This window comes from Topomyia yanbarensis, chromosome 1 (genome assembly GCF_030247195.1).
Source record: "Topomyia yanbarensis strain Yona2022 chromosome 1, ASM3024719v1, whole genome shotgun sequence".
Classification (NCBI taxonomy): Eukaryota; Metazoa; Arthropoda; class Insecta; order Diptera; family Culicidae; genus Topomyia; species Topomyia yanbarensis.
In genome coordinates, this window is record NC_080670.1 from 65,534,245 (window position 1) to 65,558,660 (window position 24,416).

The window sequence follows — 24,416 nt, forward strand, 5'->3', positions numbered from 1 at the left end:
ACACCTTATAAATGACATAGCATTTACCACCCTCCCCCTCCTAGGCAGTGAGATGAAAAAAAATATGTTACACAATTCTTCTTTGACGGCTTTTATTAACTTTTTCGTTATAACAGCAAATTGCGCCCAAAATAAACCCATTTCATGACAAATATAGTGTTGATAGTTTTGTTTTGAATTTTATATGTCATGGAGCATGGAGTTCTCTCAGTTTACAATCCTACAGCTCTAGTTAGCAAGATTAGCTAACTAATCTAGCATACTAAATCTTTTCGTTTTCTTGCGAGCTTGAAATTCCGCAAATCGAGACTTACCACATGAACATATTTCTCTTAGGAATTGAGGAACATTAACTATTTTTTTTCTAATCAATGGGTTTTGATGCCCGTCAAAAAAAAATAAATTTGATGCTACGTCGCACAACTTCTGACCCTACCCTCCCTCTCGTCATACTTCGTCATGAATTTGGTATACCCCCCCCCCCCCTACCCACCAAAATGCTACGTCATTTTTGCATGGCCCCCAAGTATCTTTTTCTCCCATCCAAAGCAAACGAGAAACACTTTTTCCTTCAATGCAAGGGTGGAGTACGTCCATTTTCAAATTGAAAACTAAGCTTGATGTTGTGATGTTGCAAGTAATGATTAGTCGTTGTGGTTGTTTTAACGGTCAAAAGATAAATATCATGAGTAGAAATATTGTTCTATGACGTCAAACAGTTCTAGACTAGAGAAAATTAAAATCTCGTTCTTATTGAGTGAAATAGTGACCTTTATTACCGTAAATGCAAAATAATTGATTTTTCCATAATAAATTCCATACAAACTTTGAACACAACGCGCAATCCCGGGGAGCAACCATCCGCTTAAAATTTTGTGCAGGCATTCGGGACCACAAAAGGAATTCAAATAGTGCTGTGTTTAAAAATAATGTATGTCGAGCCACTCTAGAGGCACTCTAGTTTTATCGACTTATCGGAGATGAATGGACCGATATGCACAAACTTAGTCTCAAATGAAAGGAAGTTATATGGTTCCGGAAATGTAGACTGAAACGTTCCAAAGTCGGATTCGTATTTCTGATGTCAACTTTATTTAAAAGGGACGCTCGACGTTTTGATGTTATCTCTGGAAAAATTACAAAAGTCAATCTTTTGGCTGATATTGCAGCTTTTTGCCTTTGTAATTGTCATGGAGTTACTCCAAAACCAATCATTTATTAACCAAACCCAATCATTTATTAAATTATGTTCAAATGAAGAGCTGTTAGGATCCCCAGGCCTAGATCATTCTTCATACAAATAAAAATTGGCTTTTGGAAGCCCGGGAGAAGTGGTAAAAAACCACCAAAAATGTCAACATGTTTGCATAATAACATATGATGGAAAAACAACTGGAGTTTGTGAGGGTTTGCTAGACCTAAAATTTAAAATTTGGTAGATTCAAGCATTTGTGAAAAAAATGGAGAAAGAGAATAAAGACTACTGTACATTTACAACATGATAGTTTTTATTCTCCATGGACACGGTTATTCATTATGCAATTTTGCGCTAGTTAATATCAATTTACCCAGCTCAACTGGATGATTTCACAACAATATGAGAAAAATTATGTAGTTCGTTTGATAGCGCAAATAGTTAAATAAAGCGGCACACTGTGGGACCAATCCAATAAAGGAGGGACAAAACCTATTTGAGGCCTTAGATGTCATTTTAGAGCCAGCATTTCTTCGTTGGATATGTTCATAATATTATTCTGCAACTTTTTAAATAGAATATTTTTTGATTGGACTGAAGTAGAGAATCATAAAAAATTTAGAGGGTCGATGTCTTAGACAAAGTTGTAGAATATTATGTTTTGAATAACTTCTTCTAAGATACCACAGACATTAGACTTCATTTTTAGGCAAAATTGTTGTTTTTCTAAATAGGACCAAAAAATCAGTTTTTCGAATTTTCCGTGCTAAAAAGCTTAATTGATTAATTTAATATATTCTACAAACTTGCAGGTATCACTAAAATACAACTTTTTTTTGGAGGAACTAATAATGTAAAATCAATATATTGGTTTCTGAAACTATTTTTCATATAAATTTTGCTATATTTTCATCAAAGATTTATGTTTTTTTGTGCACTTTTGTGCAGCCAAACTTTACCTATTCCGATACTCTATTATTCCTAGAAAAAAATTTCATATTGCATAGAAACAGGATATAGTTGGACGTATTGTTTGAGTGACCATTCGTGTACGACGGTTTATAACATAAAATGTGTTTATATGATTTTTAATCTATGTACATTATTAGCTAATAACAAAATCTCATATTTTACACACATCTACTACCATGTAGAACATATTGAGTTGATCAATAACGGTTACAATTTGGAAAAGTGTAAAAATATAAATATATTGCAGCTACCAAACCATTATTCATCTTACCATTTGAGCTAATGTGTTAAATGGAGATAGCAGAGGCTGCTTTAACTAATGCATTCAAGTAGGTGGGATGAATGGAAGTGCTAAGATGAATTAGGACACAATAACACTACATGTATATTCCACGCACAAAAAATGTTCGGGAAATCGTTATTTTAATGTTGCAGCATAATCTTATGTTGTATTTCCCAAATGGACTGAAAACAGTATTCTAAATGAAGAACACAATTTGAAATATTGTGTGTTTATTGTCGAATCTATGGTTCTCATGTAGTTTAGTGCTACAATCCAATTTATTCACCAGTGTTATAACAATGAAATATTTACAATGGCTGTAGCATATCATGGAATCCTAATATTAATCAATGAGAACCACCACTAGGCGAATTGAAACAGGTTTTTATAGAAAGGTTTGAACAAGTTAACCAAGAACTCCACTCCGACAACCCCAGCGGTAAATTACCGCCAGCTGACTGGCTGTACTTTCCGTGAGCTATTTAGCTCTCAGCTTAGTCGCGATCTACTCCGATAGTCATCGGCGGTGCACTCACCTTACTCCAACTGAGAGTTCATCGGCGGCGGAATTTTTCTCGACACCGATGCTAGTTTCCTTGAACCGTGTAGCTCCCAGCTTTATCGAGATCTATTCGGATTCCTTCCATACAAAAGTCGGACAAAATCTCAAAAGTGGCCTGAATTTGATGAAAACTTCACATTAGGGTAATGTTGTGATGCTGAATTCATATTTGAGGCTTATTTTAAAAAATTTTCACCTGAAAATTTAGGCACTTAGGGTCGACATTTATGAACATGAGCATGAGCATCATGACCGTATACAATTCGTAGTTGCTACTCCGTGATTGACCAGAACAAGCGAAATCACACAGAGAACCAACGAATGGGGCCTGGGAGTAACTATTCATCCTAAATGTGCATATTTCGAGAGTTCTATACTTTGATATGCCAATAACGGCGCCGGCTACGTCCGTGTATAAATTTTGATTTTCTTAATTACGTTTATGTATTGGCTTCTTTCTCCGCCAACGATTGATTTTTATATTACAATTGGTCGGTGTTAAGCCAAACCGGACTAAGTCGCAAAACATTAAAAAATGAGTTAATGATAGCACGGGATAAAAAATTTCATCACTGTCGAAAATTGGAAACAGGTTTTGAATTCTTCTTGCGAATCGTCAATTCTCAACTCTCATACATTAATCAACAGTTATCATTCACTCAGACATTCCGTATTCCCCACGCGCATTATATACCCAGTCTATTAGTTTCCTAGATGGTCAAATAAATATTAAACAAACGAAGAAATTAGTTTGCCCAGTCTAAAGAAATATCAGCTCGATTGGCATCAACCGGCGGGTACGTGTTCCCTTCCATAAAATCAAAAAACATTTAAAATTATATACGACAACATTTGTGCAATTCAGGAGATAACGAAATGACGACTGCCTAATTATATGCATTAAAATAAGATCGGAAAAAAAATAGTTGCATTATCAAGGCTGTTCATTCTCAAAGATAGTACTGCTGATTAAACTTTTATTTAAAAATAAGTGATAAGAGACACGGGCGAAAATAGCTGAACACCGCCACTTAAAGTCAACATTTACGAACATAACAAAAAGTGCACTATATCTGAAAATTTACTTTAAAAAAATTAGGTTTAGTCAATTTTTAGCAGATTTTTTGGCTGAGAAATATTTACAAATCATGCAACGAAATCTGGGTAATTAAACACTATCATAATCTCTTTTTTCTCGGGACAGAAAGGGGCAAAACAAGACATTCATTTCTGGAAAGGGCACTAATTTTCAAGTGTCATGAACTACAAGCGATCTTTCCGAGCTGTTTCAAATAAAAGTACAGCTACTTTGAATATTATAATTTAATATACGATTTATTATTTGTTCGTTATAAGCGAGAAAAAAGGTTTGGATCTACTAAATCGAATGGCAAGTATTAGTCCAGTGAATAACTTTTCAAATGGAACTAGTTCGACCCTAATCGGAATTTTAACAAAAAAGATATATTAATTTGAATATCAAAGGTTCAAAAAAAAATTTTTTCCGAATGCATCATCTATTTCACCTTTGAAATACTGTAAAAAATCAAACTTTCGACCTCAAGATACAATATTTTGAGAAGACTTTATTCAATAAGATTACAAACAGAAAAATGTTAAATTATGAACAATAGAAAAACATTTTTGAGTTTTGGCCAGTTAGGTAACACTGTGCGACTGAGAGTTACCCTGCGGCGAAATTCCTCTCGGTACTGATGTCCGTTTCGTAAACCAATTAGCTCCCAGTTTTGTCACGATACACTCAGATCGTCTCCGGTAGTGAATCTACCCTACTGCGACTGTGAAATTCCTAGCGGTGGATTTCTCCCGATATCGATACTCTTTTCCGTGAGTCGTTTAGATCCCCGCTTTGTCGCTACTCGCTACTCAATGTAGTCCCCGGTGGTGGATCTAGTCTCCCCAACGAGCCAACCGGTAGCTGCCGAGACCTGTAGCCAATTTTCACTACAAGGGACTTTTAAAATATTCTCAGAAGATAACTTTTGGAAAAGAAACTTATAAAATTCAATTTGAAATATTAGATACATTTTTCTCGAACATATTCATTTTTATTTTTTAAATTTCAATGAAATATTTATGTCTGATATTTTGCTAAAACATATAACATTTGCTAAAATCTTAACATTTGTGTGTACGTTCTTTGCAATCTTCACAAGGGTTATTAATCATTTTATTAGACACTGAAGATTTTTTCCCGTGCAATTACACTCTAAGGTAAGCTTAGCTCGAGGCACTTAAATCAACCGAATGCATTAAAATATTTCCTCTCCCTACTATGATTGGCTTTCACTTATTTATAGGGCAGACTAGGTTGGCAACGAAGTAATAAAAAAAACTCTACAAAGCACTTAATTTACACTCTCCCGCCTAACTTTCCCCTCATCATTATCATCATCATCAGCATCAGTAACGGAATCATCCCCCATCCTGTTGGACGACCCCGTATTGGCGATGGTTACTGGCCAAAGTGGGAAGCAATCTCGGTCCTAATTAAGTGAAATGATTTTTCTCCCTATTTGTAGTACTCTCTTGTAAACCTCTGGCCGTGTTTGGATGGTAAAGCGGCCGGGCTAGCATCATAATCATCTATTGCTCCGGTTCATGATCAGATTTTAATTAGTGTTGGTTCGAAGGTGAATAAGAGTATTCCCAGCAGATCGGCAAATGCCAGTTCAAAGGTTGAAAAATTTAATTGCTTTAATTAATCGCTGCTAATGATTAATCACGTCCAAGTATATCTGCTCGTTAGACACCAAGTAATTTAAAATGGATTTACGGCAACTCCCGCCAGGGGAATTCTTTTTATTTTGGTGGTTTTCCAGAAACATTTCCATTTCGACTAGATGGTGTGGAAGACTATGTCTGGCTTGTGTAAAATTAATCGATATTTTCGATGCAGATTAGTTTCGTTGCTAAAGCGACCAAAATTTTACCATAATAAAAAGAAACATTGTACGTTCTCAGTGTTTTCAGTGAGGTTTTAATGTGTTCCTTAAAAATCGGTTGAAATTTCCTCGTAAAATATTGAAATTACTTCTTCACTTATATGTTGATCCCACATGTCGTCGTCAACGTTGCTGGTAAAATGAGTAAAAGACCATTCATTAGTTGTGTCATGCTATTAGAGGGTTGGAGAGTCTGAACATTTTGTTGGCTTTGTGCCAAAGCCAAAGTATTTTCTATATTTTAACATTACGGAAAGTTGGCTTTTAATACCAAAAAAATGAACCGCGAAGATTGTCAGGCAGTGTTCGAAGAATTCTTGAATATCAAGCCCTGCTATCGACGTTCTAGAGCTTCACAGTTGATCATACGTCGATCAATTCCAGCAAGTCTTTTAAGAATTGGTCATCCAGTGTGAAGATTCCGATATTTTAATGATCTACCATTTCTCCAGACTTTAACCGGAGTGAGAATGTTTGGAGAACGATGACTCGCGATGTTTAAGACAACGCTGTATTCGTCAGTTGCAGTGCTAAGGAAAACAGTAAAGTACAAGATCATGGTGAGAAAATCTAGGAAATCTTAACGGTTCTTTGCCGAAGCGGAAGAAACTTGTATTTAAATATTATGAAAATTTGATTTACAATTAAATGTAGCGTTGATTAATACTATACAATAATTTATAATTACTTGAATAAAGAAATTTTTGAGATTCACCAACGAAACGCAAGGAATGAACTCGAGCATCCGTCATGGACAGTCAAGTATTAATGTTTGCATTGGCTTACTTTTCTACTACTTCTTTTCATGTTAACACAGGGGCAGAGTTGAAAATAATAGAAGCTCTTTTTTGACGGCTGAAAAAGAACCTTTTGCGACTCACGGCGAATAGAAAAAATATTTATTCAACTATCCATCTTATTCAATCAGGTAAATCTCGTACAATATATTCCTTACACTAATTATCTAGGAAACGGACGTCGAGCAGCTGATGCTTTTATTTTTCTATATAAGTTTCCCGTTTTATATGAACATCGGTTGACTATATTGAGAATTTTTCCTTAAAATGTAAACCAAAGTCCAAATTACACGTGCCGTAAGTGTGTATTGATGACAAAATAAATATGTAAAATTATGCGTTTTAGGTCAGCATATCTATTTTTTATTTTTTTATGCGGTAACAGCAATATCAGGGTGCAAATGATTACGTTGGAACTCATAATTTTTACAATTTTTCGTCCTTATTTGGAAAAAATAATGAACAAAAGGTAGTTTCATTACCAATTTAGAGGCATTATATACTAAAGCATCTAAAGAGATTCTTTTTGAAGGGCAAAGAATCATTATTAAGCTGTCTTGCTAAAATCCTCGAAAAGCGTACATTTTTTGTATTTAGCTGATTTCGACGTAATCTCGGAATATCATTATTGATTTGTCATGAATCAATCTATTAGATTTAACTCAATGGGTTTTTCCTCTATATTGTTTCTTTCTATCGTTTCTCGTGATCAGGTGGACTTTTCAACGGCTTTCGACAAAATACCACACAACATCCTAATCCAGGAATTTCCGGGCCCAGTTGGAAAGTTTTCGCAAGTGTTCGGATAATTTAAAATGCTTATTATTCATTGATAATCGATTTGGTGTAATTTGAAATAACATTACAGTTATATTTAGGTGCAAATATTTGATATGAGTTGCGCTTTTCGAATATGTTTCCTCTACAATGTTCTATGAAATCGGTCTCAGATTGTCTCAAAAATTCACGAATTCAACTAAGAATAGAATCCAGAGAATGCTACAGTACTCTCATGCATTCTATACGAATAACTATGAAGTTTGATATGGCGTTCGGTATTGTGTGGATGTCCTTTACAATGCCTCCTGCAACCGTATCTAAAAGCAAAACAAAGTTTTGATACTATCATTCCGTTTTGGAACTTGACCTTCTTTTTCAACAGACTTTGCAGCTTTGATTCTTAGTATACAGGACAATAACGGGGCTAGTGCGACGATGCTACTGATCACTACAAATCTTTTCTGGATGAGTTCTGCAAATACGACGAATGGTTTATGAGACCAGTACCTTACTCTCTGAACCGCCAAAGAAGGGATCATTTCTAGTTTTCCCAAAACTCGATAATATGTCTCCAATTTTATTTAGAAGGTTGACATTTATGATTTTTATTTATACTCAGGCTATGCTAAGACACACTTCGAGCTAGCAGTTGTATGACTATATGGCTTACGTGGTTGTCTGATAGACCACACGGGAATTTTTGAAAAACCGGAATCGGTTCTCTGACCTGACCAACAAGTATAGTAAACAATCTTGAATAATTTCCCGATCATTTGCAAGTGGTTCAGTTGAAATCGGTCGAAAATTGAGAAAACTAGAACAAAATAAACATAAACTTTAAAGTCATAAGTAGAAAAAGACGCAATTTTTTCCCCCAGCTGCCCAATACCAGTTTTTTGGCCCATAAGTTAGTACAAGACTAAAATTCAATTCTACGGCAAAGTACTATTGTAAACTAACTTATCAATAATTTTTATTTTTTTTTTAAACTTCAAAATGTGAGATAATTTTCCAATTGAATTGTATTACCACATAACAAAAAAAAATTTTTTTTCTCGTTTCCCTCAAATTTCCAACTTTAAACTCAAATATCATTTTATATAATGATTTCAACAAGCAGATATCGTATTTGTATCATAGGTGGGAATGTTTTGAAGAGGTTTTAGTTGAGATGACAACACAAAATCGTGCATTGTAGATTTTACAGCGATTCTACTGAACCCCGCCAAAAGACGGGGTTGGGCAGCAGAGTGTTAACCATGTGCCGCTCCAGAACATCCTTCGAGTAATGGCACGAGGCTAAATCGTAACGGTAAAGCGTATGGCCATCGTGAGACCTCAGAAATTGAAGTAGACGCCTGTGGAGGCAGCACATCCGTTCCGGTTACCAGGAATGGGGTGCTTTGCCTTCCATAAGAAATGGTGCGGAAATCTGATTTACATAAATCAAGTCATACATGACGAGACATTGCTGTTTCGTCAACAACTGAGTGTAGAGCTTCTTCATACGTGATTTTCCAACTGAATTTTGCCATTCATCGCGATTCGGCGCCTTTTGGATTTTGTATGTGTGCAGTCTTTCACGTTTGTTTTACCTCTTGCACAAAAGTTTTGTTTAACTGTTATGTGTCCAACAAAAAAACACCTTTAACAGGCCAACGTGGGTACCCGGGTACCCACAAATTGAAATGCTGATAACTATGGCTTCCTTCAACCGATTTGGACACGTTTAGATGTTTTGGATTCAGGAACTCGTCCACTTTTTGATTCTGTAAAAGTGAACCGGGTGAATGGATCTGGTTCTTGGTAATCCGGATTTTCCGGGGCAATGTTCCAGTACTAGGAATTGACTTGTAAATTTTAATAATGTCCCAGCAATATAAGTATCGAAACACTTCAAATTGTCTCGGAAGTATGTTATTTATTGTTACGGGATCCTATGGCAATTTGAAAAATGGAATTGGAATGGAATGGCCACACACGGCCCCACGGGAACCTTCTCCGGAATGTCCGTTCCGGGGTCAAATCACCAAATGGTTCCAAAAACCACGAGATACAGCCTACTGATGCAATTCCAAGAATTTTGATACCCATATTGCTAGTATTCCATCAAAGTTCACAAATAGTATCCCAGCACTGGGACCTCCTTCCGGAAATTTGGATTCCCCGGAACCGAATGATGTAACCCGATTCATTTTAACCAAGTCTAATAGTGGATGAGTTCCTGAATCTAAAAAAATGACATTTCAGTTTTGTGGGTACCCGGGTACCCACGTCGGCCTGTTACGTAGTAAAAAAATTCAGGAGCCTCTCCTCACTCCCCCCCCTTACTATATCAACAATATTATTACCCCAAAAGCTTGACTTAGTGAAGTTCTAAGATGTCACAAAGTTTCAATTTCCAGCTATGTATAAAACATGGGAATTTCATTAATTGAAACTTAAAAAGGTACCCGGGTACCGCGTCGGACACACAACGGTTAAATGCCGACTATCATTGTATTATAGGGAATCCTTTTGAATACTTCAGTTACCCGCTTGTGAACCTTCACACTATTCGTAGATCCGGCCACTTTTTTCCTTCTAATCGGTGATCAAAACTTCGTTGTATCACACGACTTACCGTAGATGTTCTGATGTTCTTCCGACTCCATTTTCACAATGTTTGTACAAATTCCAGTGAAACTTACACAATGTAAAAAATACATATTGAAATAATTTCACCAAAATTTTCAATAGAAATTACAGCGAATTAAAAGTGATGCATTATCAACATCATATATTATATTACTGCTAGAAACGCCGAAGCATTTAAGATGCTGCGTTTTTTTGAAACTGAACACTTCAGACTTCGACGATTCCTATGCGCTAAAGTCTCTTTACTGTGACCTGATTCGAAGTGCTCTGGAGTACGCTGTGCAAATGTGGGCGCCTTATCATGCCATTCTAAAAAAACAAGTGTACAAAGATGTCTCATGCGAGTCGTTCTCAGGAAGCTTCCAGGGAATGATTCCGTAAGATTACCAACATACGCAGACAGATGTATCTTGCTTAATCTATCGATTTTGGAAACCGGTCGCGTCTTTCTGCAGAGAATCTTAGTATTCGACTTGCTGACAGTCCATTTATTCTGTCCAGCATCACCAAACTGTATATGGTCAAAATAACCCAATCGGCAGATGTCGCCACAAGTGGAATGAAATCTGTGATATGTTCAACATTATCGATTATCGTTCAACCAGTTTGGGGCACGTGTAAATATGACCCAATGTCGCCTAAATCCTCCCATATTTTTTATACCTTCATTACTTTTATGACCGGTGATGGACAAAATCATCCTAAAAATAACTTATCACCCTAGGTAAATATCAAACTTTTAACAGAGCCTCCTCGCGCCTAATTTGTTCAATCACTGTCCATTAAACAAACAAACCTCTGCTAGAGACCTAACCTGCCAATATATCTTACGAGACGCCCGAATAGGTGAAACAATAAACCACTCCTGTCAGAACTCCACGCGTGGCGTTGTTCGAGATTATCGTGAATTTATGAAGCTTATCATTTTTCACATTAATTATTTACGGATCTTCTCGGCAGTTGAAGAAATGCAAGGGTATCCGTGTGCACAGCATAATTTCTGGCACGGAAAAACATGAAACACCGCACTGACAGGTGGCAACCCGCCTTTTGCGGTAAATTGTGTCTAAATGAAACTTAGAGGATCGCGTTCCATCTGACATCCGACTAGAGACGAGAAATATTATCTTTCAACAGTCAGGTAAAACACGCCCTATCATCGCAGGATGACTCCCCCCGGAAGATCATCAAGGCCGAGCATGCCAAAGGCAGTCCAAACGAGGGGCCATTGTGTGCGGCTGTAGGAATTAAATTTACGACATTGCTCGTTTCGATGGCAAAGGTAGCATAAAAGACGTTATCTCTGAATACTCATCATCATCATCGGAGCGCAGAAGAAGTAAAAGCACTGCGACCACGGGGTTGACTGATGCGTATAACCTCTTGGCCAACCGTCAACCGAGCTTGACTCTCGTTTTCGGCGGTGGGCGTATGTCGTGTGGATTGTGCGTTTAGCAAAACGTGATTCCCCGATGAATTTATAGCTTTTGGGCACGCTCTCGCATCGGAAGAAGAGATTAAGCGTGGATTAAATAAAGTCATTCCATTTCAACTTTCGGGTAAGGTGAGGCTATGCGTAGCGTAGCGTGTTTCTGTGCACCGTTAAATTTATGATTGAAGAGTGAAGCGAAATTGTTTTGGGGAAAAAAAGAATCTGGCGCTCATTAACGCGAGAAATGTGTACTAAATTGAATTCAGTGGTTTACACCCAAATCGTTCCCTGTGAGAGCTTTTCTATGTTGAAAAGAAGGATTGCTATTCAGAGTTGTTTCTTCCGTAAGGAAGTGTTTCTCCTGTTGAGCGGAATGATGGGAGTTTTTGATTACTTTTGAAATGAATAGCAGAAGTTATGATGTCTGTGTTTGTGTCGGAATGCTAAGGGTAAATAAGCTGTCCTTTATTTTGAGGCATCCGCGTTTTATGAATCCCAAAATGGTAAATAAAAAAGAACATCAAATTCAATGTTAGATAGTTTAGATAGTTGGATAGGCTCCGTAATAATGTTATAAATTTGTTCATGCTCTTTGTATATTCTGTATTGTATGAAACAATTGAAGCCAAGTTATGTTGATTCATATACATACGCTAGCTGGTGCTTTCTCAATAATTAGTCCAAAGTCGTGATGTGCTTTGCGGGATCAAGAAAACGTTAATGTTTTCAGTTTCCTATATTTTGGGGAAAGATTGAATCAATACTTCAAGTGTGGATCAACGGTATAGCAATTTGGTATGCTAATACAATGAACAAATGTACGAATTCATACGCATACGCATTTCACTAGAACGAAAATGATTAGGTAATGCACAAACTACTTCGTCCTTTTTTGCATTTTCGTGGGTTGTAAATAGTTTATTTTGTTCATTCCACTACCAAAAAAATCACGTCGCTTTAAAAATAATATATAATATAACGAACGAAAATTCGTGATTTTACTTATTATTTAATGTACGTTGCATGAAAGTATTTTGTGAATAAACCGAAATGTTTCGTACTTTTGTCCAATGTGCCTGTGTTTGACGAGATTGAAACAGTTGCCGGAGAAGCAAAGTTGAACATAAAAACTTCTTAGTGAAAATCCCTTTTTAACTTGAAAACTAAAAACCAAATTGATTACGTCGCATCTTATTTGAGTTATGTAAGGAAAGAAATTGCCTGATGCAATACCGATTCACCGTGTTGCTAGTTTTTCTGCGCACTTAGATGATTGGTAGGTTTTATTTCGAAGTATATATTTCGTGCAAGAGGAGGGAGGGGTGTACATTAGATGAGTCGGGAATACTTTCTCCCCTTGAGGCATCTGCCTCAATTACATGGCAACGGGCATAGCTTATTCAGCGGACGATCGAAGACAACTTGATCTCTGCGAAGTGTAGGTATGAGAACGGTAGTTTGGTTATCACTGCACCGATTCTTGACAACTCCCACTGTTACTGTTGATTTTGAAAATGGATTACAGGAGAACCATTTATGCGTAAGGGTTGAGACTTTCTGGAATTAGACTGATCGGCTGACCGATTCAGGAATCATTCTCCGTGTTGAACGGAGATGTGTGCCTGATTTGTCTTTTCAGCATATCCCTGATGAGAAGGATTGGAGAACTGGTAAGAAGAGGGGTAAGGAAAATAACGACACAGAACAATTAAAACAGAGCATTCTGCACCCCCGGAAGGATGCTGAACGATCTGCAGGTGCTACTATAGTAGGAATAAATCTTACAACCCCCGGAGGGATTTAGAATTTATATTTAAACAGTGAGCGGATATTGAGGGGATTTTGAGATAAAAGAGCGACAACACCCCTGAAGAGATATTATCATTCAAATACGGCTTAAACTATAACTCTTTACCGGGCTGGGTTAGAAACGATAACATCTCCTTGAGTTTCAGCTCTCTGTACATTGGTTCATTTATTGCTTGTGGCAGTAAAAACTGGATTCTAACCACACTGCGCAATTACTATTCTTCTATTGAATTCTTCTCATAGACTGGTTAGCTCGACTGGTCTGTCCATGAAAATACCATCTCTATCACTTGAAATACATGTGATTTGACAGCTCGCAGTTTTCAGTAGCAGTTTGATCACTCGCACTTCGAAAGTGCGGAGTCCAGGTTGGTGGGAAGTGCGCAATATGTATGGAGAACTAAACATCCAGATACGCAAATCACACGAATAATACTCAACACGCTGAATAATAGCCATGAAGTAATTTAGTTTGCAATGTCCAGTTAGTGCCCTGACAAGAATACTGCAGTTTTACTTGGAAAAATGCAACAATTTTTTCGACATTTTCGCATTTACATCCAGCAGAAAAGTCTTTGTTTGAACGCAAGTATGCAAGCTACGCCAATGGTTGCACAACGAAATCAGTCGCAGCGCCCGCCCTAGCCAATTCGTCCCCCATTCATTTCCAGTATTGCCGAAATGTCCGGGTACTAATAGAAGGTAGACAGCATTTGAAATGCTAAGTTCGACATGCAATTACTAATTTTGATCTCAAATCTGTCGAATTAAGTGCTTTCACGGCATCGAAAATAGATTCTTTTACTGCAAATTATCTGTTGATGTGCCGATTGTACGCCACACAGAATCGCAAAGATTTATACTTGGAGGATAGTACAGCATCTACCAAGCGAATGCGACTGGTTTAATCGTCAGTATAACGAACTACATATTCTTCAAGTTGTCTCCCCATCCAGTCAGACAGCCATTCCTCGCGAATAGGAATCCTCACATTTAAAATTTTAAAAGGCAAACTACGTGTGAGTATAAGGTCACTGGGATCAAGTCTATATTCATCCCAAGTGACCATTGGGGCCACAGTCTTATGTGAGATATTTTGAGTTACTGTTCCAAAGGCCAGTAACTTCAAGACGGAATGCACAGGAAAGTGTTTCTTGTTCCATAAATACATATAGTGGTTTTATGTTCAAGAGTGCCTTTAGAGCAGCAATAGGTGTTGTCGAGAACGCACCAGTCATCGCCATCAAGACCATCTAACAATTGTTGTGTAGATCCACTGAATGTGCTTGAGTCCCCAAGATTTGCCGAGAGTTCGTCTACATTGACCGAAGGCCATGCAAGCTTTCTTGATCTTGAAATCGATGTGAGCTGTCCAATTAAAATTTGAGTCAACAATTATCCCAACGTACTTAACTTGGTCTGCGACAATAATTTCAAAGTCAAAGAACTGCAAAGGAAGAGCTTCGGATGTAATCTTTCATTTCCTGAAAAGCACCATTAATGTTTTATTTAGATTAACTGATAGTCCAACATGACGACACCATTACTCAACAATACATAAGGCTTGGTGCATCATATCAAAAAGTGTGTTAATGCAGATACAAGGCGACAAGGTTCCATAGAAGCGGTGACAGCACACCACCTTGAGGACATCCATTATCACTACATGTCTTAAAGATGAGTACAATTGTCGATTGTGTGTATCTAGCTCGTGATATATGAAGATACTCCATGACCTCGTTCTGCTTCCAAAATGGATTCGACATGCACGTTGTCAAAAGCACCTTCAATGTTGAGAAAAAACTCCTAAACTTGATTACTTTTGTGAAAAAGCTTTGTAGTCAACATTGTGTAACAGGGTGATAGTAGACTTCCCCCGCTGATATGCATGGTGCTCGCCCAAGCTAACATTCCGAATGTAGTGGTCGATTAAACGTTCCACTGTTTTGGAAACGAGAGAGGTCAGACTATTCGGTCTAAAGCTGTTTGCCATAAGTGACGCGGCCACCTTTGGGAATGAATTTTCTAGTTATTTCCCGCCACGCTAATGGAATGTATCATGTTGCAAGACTACAAGTACTTTTTTATCAAAATGTTCTTGGAGTGATCATATCCTCTTTGTAGTTGAACTAGAACGATTTCATCTTTTCCCGGTGACTTATACGGAGCAAAACTTTCAATCGCCCATTTTATCGATTCGGTTGTCACAATTCTACGAGCAAATGCCCAAGAATCAGAACTACCTGAAAAGAACTCAGAGGCAATCGTCAGTGATGGCTCCGTAGAGCCTGGAAAGTGAGTGCCAAAAAGACAGTTGAGTACTACCACATGTATTAATAAAAACACTAAAGAAGATTAAGTACAAGTAGTAGTCGAAATACCGGTATCTGTTAAATAGTGAAGTGCAACTATAAACAAACATAGTGGACTTAAATGGTAGAAAATCTGTGTAAAGAGACACTACATCTTCGTCAAACAACTATACGCCATTAGCAGTTCAAATCGAACTGACATGAAAGTTTTTCGATTTCGAAAGTCACTTATTTAATCTACTAGTCTCGTTGAGACTTGAGACATTTGTGCAGAGAATTTTCCAACCACTTCGCTCAGAGGATCGAAGGGCATTTCTGTATGCTTTGCGAGCCAACTTAAATGTCTCCGACCCGTCCCTACGTCAGCGATTCCAAGCTCTTCTACATAACTTTTTCAGTCGAACAAGTTCGGTATTCCACCAAGGTGTTCTTCTAGAAGCACGCATAACTGGAAGCGGGAAAGCCTCTTGGTATGTGCTACTATGAGTGAGTTTGTTTTATGCACGACCTTATCTAAGTCACTTGGAGATTCAATCGTCGGAAAGACCCCTGAAACCTAGTCGCCAAACCCTCTTCGTAGAGGTTCCAGTTCGCAGATTTGGGATTACGTTATGTGACAATATCTAGTGAGACGTTTAATTGATCAAAGACGATTTACTTATAATCAGACATTAACGGTTCGAGCTCAGTTTATCAACTCTTGCGTAATACTGTCAGAGCAGAGATTTACATCTAACACCTCTCCTCTGCCAACTCATTCCAATATTGGGCGATTTCCTGTATTAAGTATGTGCAGATTTGTACTGCTTAGGTATTTCATCAAAAAGGTGCCTCTCAAATTGACATCTGAGCCCCCTCAAATTATATGGTGGGCGTTTGCATCTCCGCCGATTATGAGAGGAAACCCATTTCTGACACAGTACATTGATACAACCCTTTTGAAATCATCAGAAGGTGATGGTTCATTATGCTGCAAATATGCTTGTTTATGTAATCATCAATCATATTGAGGTTGTGTGTCCATAGCACTATTTGCAAGTATACATGCACGAGGCACTTCACGTGGATTTGTCATGACATTTTTGTTGAAAGCTTTAAAGACGGGATTAAGTAGATTTCCTACATACAAGTGTCCTTTATGGAATTACGGTTTTGGAACCAAAGCTATAGAAGATTTTTCTTCCTGCATAAAGCGGGATAGATAGTTGTACTTTTATGCTGAAGATTCATTTGTGCTACTTTCACGATACTCGATGACAGCATTACACATTTCATCATCAGCACTTGTTGTACAGCAGCTAGAGGATACCAAAAAACGTTGGCTTATAATCGCTTATAGTGCACCACTAAATGGGTATCAGGAACATGACCACCATTTGAATCCCACTATTTGCGAAGAAACAAAAGTCCATTGTGTCAGAGATTCGCTTTACATAGTCGTGCGCGACCGACATATTTTAGTTCTGCCAGCCATTCAGTCCTCGGCACGGAGAAACACCGTAACTTGAGGACTCCTGTTTTAAGTCGTCTCCTACGACATGGGAGCAGGAACCCAGTGAATCAATTCTTGGTTGAGAAACTTCAACCCGCCGGAAATTGCATAGACTGTTATCAATCTTCTAGTGGACCCCAGCCGGGACCGTGGGCCGTTAAATGTTCGGGTGTAAGAGCCTCAATGCTGCTACTGTTCGGAGATGGTGCTTGGTGCTTTAAACGGCAGTTTCCGAAATTCTGCCCTTATGCGGCGACTATGGAGTTATGAACTGCCAGCGGATACATTTGTTAGTCAGAAATCGAGTTAAACTTCATCGAGAACCACAGACCATGAATTATCAATTCCGCTGAAGAAATTTCTCGAGATGCGCAATCTTCCGGTTTCTTCTTAGTTTAAACGTAATTCCAAGAGCTTCTAGGAAGGAACTTTTGAACCGTTGAAGTTCTATTCACTACTTATGTTTTCCATCGTTTCGATGCCGAAAATAACCATTGTATGACAATAGTTGGATCCATCCACACATAATATTCAACTTGAAAAATGCTGTATCGATTGTAAAAGTTTCTTCATGAAGTCGGTTAGAAGTAGAGTTGCATTTAGTTCCAGTTTTGGGATGGTCGCTGGCTTCACTGGTTCAAGTTTCGTTTTCACTGCAAACAATCGCACTGACACAATTCCTTCATCGTTGACCGCTTTTGCAAAAAACTATGCTGCTATAGTTTTTGCAAAAGCGGTCAACGATGAACCACTTCCGAGGCTTCGCGGAAGGCGCGAATTTTGAAATACCCGTTGTGATTCAGTATCCTGAGTGGAATTCACACTTGTTCTATGAAGTAGAGATTTACTCGTAGCTCGAGCAATTTTGTAAGAAATACTCGAGGAAGGGGGTGACCACTGTGAATCGTCCAATTCCACATCAAACTGCCATGTTTGTTGGTAAAAGATTTTAGCCTTAATGATTGCAGGTGACAACCATTCATTAGGATTGAACAGTATGGTGCTTTGGCCCCGATTCGCTGTGAGATCAAGCATTCCGGTTAATGATGCCCTCGAAGTCGAGTCAAAATTTTTTAACCTTCCGGCATTTTGTAAATTTACATTATTTTCATGCACATATTAGGAAAAAGAAAAGCGATGTAAAATTGAATCATTTTCCAAATACACTTTTTATTTTCAACGAATTTTGATGTAGTCTTATACGTTGATTGAACATTACAGTTTTATTAGGGGCCATTCATAAATTACGTAGCGCAAAAACTCCCCAAGATTGTCTCCCCCTCCCCCATGTAACAAATTGTCCCCTATTACGTAAAAAATTCCATGATTTTTTTTTCTTCAGTAATAGCATGTTACGTAACGTTCAAGTTTACTCCTCCTCCCCCCCCTAAAAGTGTTACGGAATTTATTAATTGTCCCTTAATAGAAAACCTAATGCACTTCTATTCATTCTTATAAACCATACTGGATGATGATTTTCAATCAAATTTTCAATTCAAGCAATGTTTGTATAGAACATTGCTGTTTTACATGTAGTATAAGCATCACAGTTTACGTAAAATGGAAGTAAAATGTAAAATGTTCAATTCGTAATATGAACGAAATCAACTACTTGCAATGCAAGAAAATACGTTACAAAAAACGATGAAGAATTTTGTGAATTTTATAATCGTTTTCGTGTGTACGAATTTATATTTACGTTTGATGCGATTAGGATTAAACTTGGGTGACGCTGAATTAGATTTCAAACTTTCAATTTTATTCTGGACTGTCTAGCGCATATACTCTCGACACTGGATGTCGTCGGTAAGAAACATCACTATACCTTGGCGATTTGTAAAATTTTATCGAAGCACAGATCTATTCCTTTCTAAGACATCCACACTGCTGTAGACAAGAGTAATGAAATTTGTTTGTCATTTGAATGAAGAATAATGACTTGTTGAAAAAATAAATCATAAATTATTATTACGTCGTTGGCTTATCCTGTCATTCCTCCAGGGGATAAACGTATCTATTCAACGGATAGGTCATTCCAGGCTCAATAGGATTTTAGATACCACATTTCTTGATGGCATACTAGAGATAAGTATCCGAATGACACCGATGTGATCGCGCGAAAAACTCGTACCATTAGGCACCGTTCGCTTTGAATACGTCGAACACCCACATTAAACATGACGAGTGTCCATTCATGCGTAGGTATTTGCATTCATGAAATCTAAAGACAACGTGTTACTTCGCTCTTTACTTGGAAAGAGAGCATGGTTACACTGGGGTAAGTGAATTTATGTTTCTCCAATTCCGTTTACTATGCATCGTTACGGATTTGACTATTGAAAATAATAGTTGTAGTATAATAGTACGGTTTGCGCTTGGGCTACAATGTTTTGAATTGTTGAAAATTTTGGAATCCTTATATAATGGCGCAGGATATGTATAGTATAGTAGCCATCTCTCATCGAAAAACACTTAGCTTAAGATGTTGATTTCGGATAGTTGGCTTCTACGCCCTAATTCTTAGTGAATTGTCAGTTTACGTGCTGAAACATTAGTGTATCTTACAATATCTGGACATTATAGCTAAATTATCCACTCCTCGTACCCCGTACCACCTCAGTTAGTGCGGTCTTTTCTGTGGAGCCTTTAACAATTCCACTTTGTGCCACATCTTGGCACATGAAGAGGGCGATAATAATGACAAAAATAAATATTGCTTCTCCTTAGCCAATGGCTTCCTGAACCTAGGGCCTACCTTCGCATTGCTAAAGGTTGGGTGTTGAACCCATTTTCACTATGTTTCCATTAGCATCGTAACAGTTTTACCCTTCGAGTTGGCGCAAGGCAGTTATATACCATCATTGAAATTATGATGCACCATCAATAATATGAACACATATGTTAATAATAGGCAAACCACCTTATATGTCTAGATTTACTCCACAAGCATTGTAGAGCGACATCTTGTCTCGTACTGAAGAGCCAGAGATGGAAAGCTCAAGAACTGTTGACATATATATATAATTGACTTGCTTTGACGTGTGGCACGATCTTGAGCAGAAAAGGTGAAGTGCTGCTTTTTTTACTTTATTCTCCTATGGTTCCGTTCCGGGTTACGAAGCGTGAATTGAGATGTGCAATATGGTTGTGGTAGACACGTCTAGAAAGATGTGACCCCATGTAGAGGAAGTATGCCGAAGACGGACACCCTAAGTAAGATGAACACCAACGGAGTTTTAGTAAAAAGCATGTTTTGTAAAAAAAATTACGTATAATATTTTAGTTACTAACAGTAGAGTTAAAATCTCCCAAGTGCGCAAACAATTTTTCGTTGTGAGCGTTTTTTTTGTAAAATTTTTATGTATTTCAAAATTAGAATGTCGATTTTATTTAATTGCTCACAATTGGTATCATCGATCCAACTCATTTTCTCGGCAGTTAAAAGTGTTGCTCTTCTCATAAAAGTTTTGTATGACGGAAAAAATAGCTGCAAAAGTTATTAACAATTTTTATAAACAAATTCAAATCCATTGGAAACTAAGGCAACTTTACATCTATCATAAAACTAGGGATACATTTCGATATACAAGAGGTGATAATATAATTCTATTAAAATTATAGAGGTCAATTATAACCATATGTATGAATAGTAATACAGTTGGGAATGTTTTAACGAAATTATTGGATTTAGCCATTGATACTAGAAAATCACAGGAATGGCAAATATGCTTTGGGAAGAAGGGGGTGAATTTCTACATCTGGGTATAAGATACAGAGGAAAGAGGATGGACAATGATGTCAGGGAGATGAAAACTATTACTTTTCAACTTCACGCTACCAGTAGATCAACTGCTTTGATTATAGACTCGGACGACCCTTATCAGGAGACATCGTGAGCTGAGACGTCGAGAGATCCTTTTTGAGCCGGAAGGGGATCCTCCAGACGATTTGTATTGGAGACGTTGTATGAATATTAAGTTTTGTTTGGAATTTCTAAACATATTATCGAAACCTGCTGAAAACGATTATTAATTAATAGGTACGCTAAATTTCGTATAGATACTACTGAAAGTTGAATATAAACAACATGTTTAATCAAAGCGGCTGTGTTACGAATTAATTGAAATTAACATTTCAAAAAGCAAAGGTGTTTTTGTGTTTTAATTGATGTCTGATGGAGTTGTTTTATGAAACAAAATCGAGGTTTCGATACAATTACTATTAATATTTAAATAATCCAACTTGTACATCCTACCGCCATGTTTAAGGAACACTAATAGAACTATGATTCCATTGAGATAAAGATACTAAAACAAGCTTAAAACACCTGAAAATAGGTTCCAAAGCTTAAAGTGTCCGTCTTAGGCACAATTCCCCTACATAATACAATGATAAGGAAGATTTTTCGACCAACATTGAAATTGAGTACAAAACAAAATTATTGAGGAGAGTAGTAAGCATAGTATATCATATTGCCCGTTTCGTCAGTAGATAGAGTTTCGTGCACATTTTGAAAGCAGTAAAATAAATATTCTCACGTTGAACTGCACGGGGGACAGCAAATAAACAAACCGAACATCTTATACATAATCCTAGAGAGGGCATTGAATGTTGTTTTTGTTAGCCAACGCAACAACCATACTATGGTAGATGCGGTGTAAACATACCTTCGTGTGACTAAATTATTTTGCTGTGAGTCTATTTGGGGGTAAAATACGAAATGCACTTTACAGAATTCTAGAAGAGCTTAAAATGAGTCTCACTTTCACATTTGCAAAAATTTGAATATTTCTCAGCCCGGTGACAAGTTGACAGCTCTTATATATTGAACTCATAAGTAAATTTTGTGGGGATTTGGTGATGTCATGGCGGCTCGAATGGAGCAAAATTTGAAAAAAGTCGCATCCCATTTATTATTTTCCATATCTGTAACAATGTAACAAGTAACATCCTCGTTTCACCAAGAAAGAGAAACATAGATTCCATTTTAAATCTAAAAAATCCAAAATAAAATAAATCGATTGTCGGAAATACAAGAAGATGACTTTCAAAATCGAGCCACCGCGATTTATAATGGAATTTCCGAAAAACTTCGGGATCGAACCAACATGTTTCGAGACATGAAATTCTCCGATAGAAGCCGTTCCGTTAGGTTTCTGTCACAAATTTTACTCAAAACCAATTTTGCTAAATGTGTAGAAAATCATACATATCTTGTTTATAATCCCGATTAAAATACTAGAATTCTTGACGTTCTTAATTAATTTGAAACAAGATGTCAAATTAATTAATTTGAAACAAGATGTTCACGAATTGTTAAGCTTGGTGATTTACTTTCACACTTTTTCTAAATATTGTTCTTGCTGCATTGACGGCGTTCGTAACACATGTAACGGAACACGTTTGAAACTATTTTGTTTCGTTGTTCGTGGTACTCGTATGGAGAATGTATACTAGCGCCACCATCAGATCAGTGGTACATATATGAAACAAGTCTGTCAAGTTGTCCTCGGGTCGATGTTGCTATACGTAGATAATAACTTTTATTTTATATTTGGAGTAGGGAAAAGTCCGCTGGAGTTTTGTTTCATTCCTTCAAATTTTTTCTCCAGCAGTAAGTAGGTTAAATCTCTAAATATAATGCATCTAGAGGTGTGCACCGCCGGTATAATTTTTACACGTTACCGATTTTCTAAAAAAAATTGTCGACATGCACTGATTGCAGGATTTCAGTCCTTTACGTATCAAAGCATATACTTACTTTCAAGTGGGCAATGATAGTATATTTTTCTTTCCACCTCTCTTTTCATCTGCTGTTAATTTTATGTATTGAACATGTTCGATCTATCCATTCATTGAACCATGAGTATAAAACAGTGTTTTTTCTACATTAAACATCGTTGATACCAATTGGTGTTTGTTTATTTTGGTAGCATATGGCATAGAATTAAATGTTTTGAAATAATTTTTCAGATAATTGTCAACTTCGACTACCTTTAGCTTCAAATTAATTATAATTCATGGTTGAAAAAAGTCATCCAAAACGATTGCCAAGAGAAATCCAAAATAGTGATGTATATTGAAATTGAATTTAAATAAACAATTTAATAGTTACGCAATGATCTAATAATTGTAATAACCGATTTTTTCGAAATAAGCTATATGTGTTGTGATGAACCAAAAAAAATCGAAAAAATTGAATACTATCAATAACGTTTACTTAAATATTCAACGCGACTGAGAACTAAGAACTGAAATTGCAGTTTTTGATATCACGCTTCTTCTGAAATACATGCGTGCATACTTCAAACTTTATTTCTATGTCGGCTCTTTCTAGCAGTGACTCATAGCGAGCAACATATTTGAATACCGTTCAACCAATCCATCTGAAGCTTCTCAGTAGTATCTTTGATTTGAACCAGTATTACTAATTACCAAAGAACAAATTAAAAATGTCAAAACCCGTTAGGGAAAATCCTTTTCATTACTGGAACAATCTTTCTATGCGAAACTCTTCGATAACCTTTTGTCTTTCGCGCTAGTGTTGCTCTGAAAATCTGGCGAAATCGTCTTACAGCACCAACGGGTCTCGTTCAAAGCCATTTGCGCGATTTTCGGAAGGCTAAATCGGTAAGGAATGCTATCCCTTTTCTACAATTTTCAGTTCAGCAAATCGCGACACATCATGTTCACCGCAAGTCATTAAAATAAACTGCGTTGTGGAGCGACGATCACTACTCCGTTCATTATAAATAATTAAGTTAAAGATTCTCAAAATACTTTATAATTATTCACAATCTTGTCACGAAAAGTTTGTTTAATGAACTTCAGTAATATTGAAAGAAAATGATGAAAATTTCTAAACATTTCTGATCCGCAACATATTCAAACCCGTAACTGTACTAATTAAACTAGGAATCCCTTTTAACATAAGCTATCGTGGTAAATTCACAAAAGGGAATAGGTTCAACAAATTTTGGAAGAAGTAGGTAAATTAACCTCTCTAGCTACCAAAAATCTGGTGGAGTTCGATGCAATAGAAAAAATATCCTCAAAAAATAGGATGAAACTACTAATGTGGGATACAGTGAATAAGAGATATTCTACCTTATTCTGTATTACGGTGGATTGATTCGTTCGAATAAACGATACATCGTATTGCAGAATAGTGCTGATCAT

The 24,416-nt window shown here is 37.0% G+C and overlaps 1 protein-coding gene across 3 annotated transcripts in view; it reads left to right on the plus strand.

Annotated features, from left to right (window-relative positions):
- The window catches only part of LOC131677840 (hemicentin-1), a 446,898-nt gene that overhangs the window by 87,225 nt on the left and 335,257 nt on the right, over positions 1–24,416 (plus strand). The gene's annotated exons all lie outside the window — the stretch shown is intronic.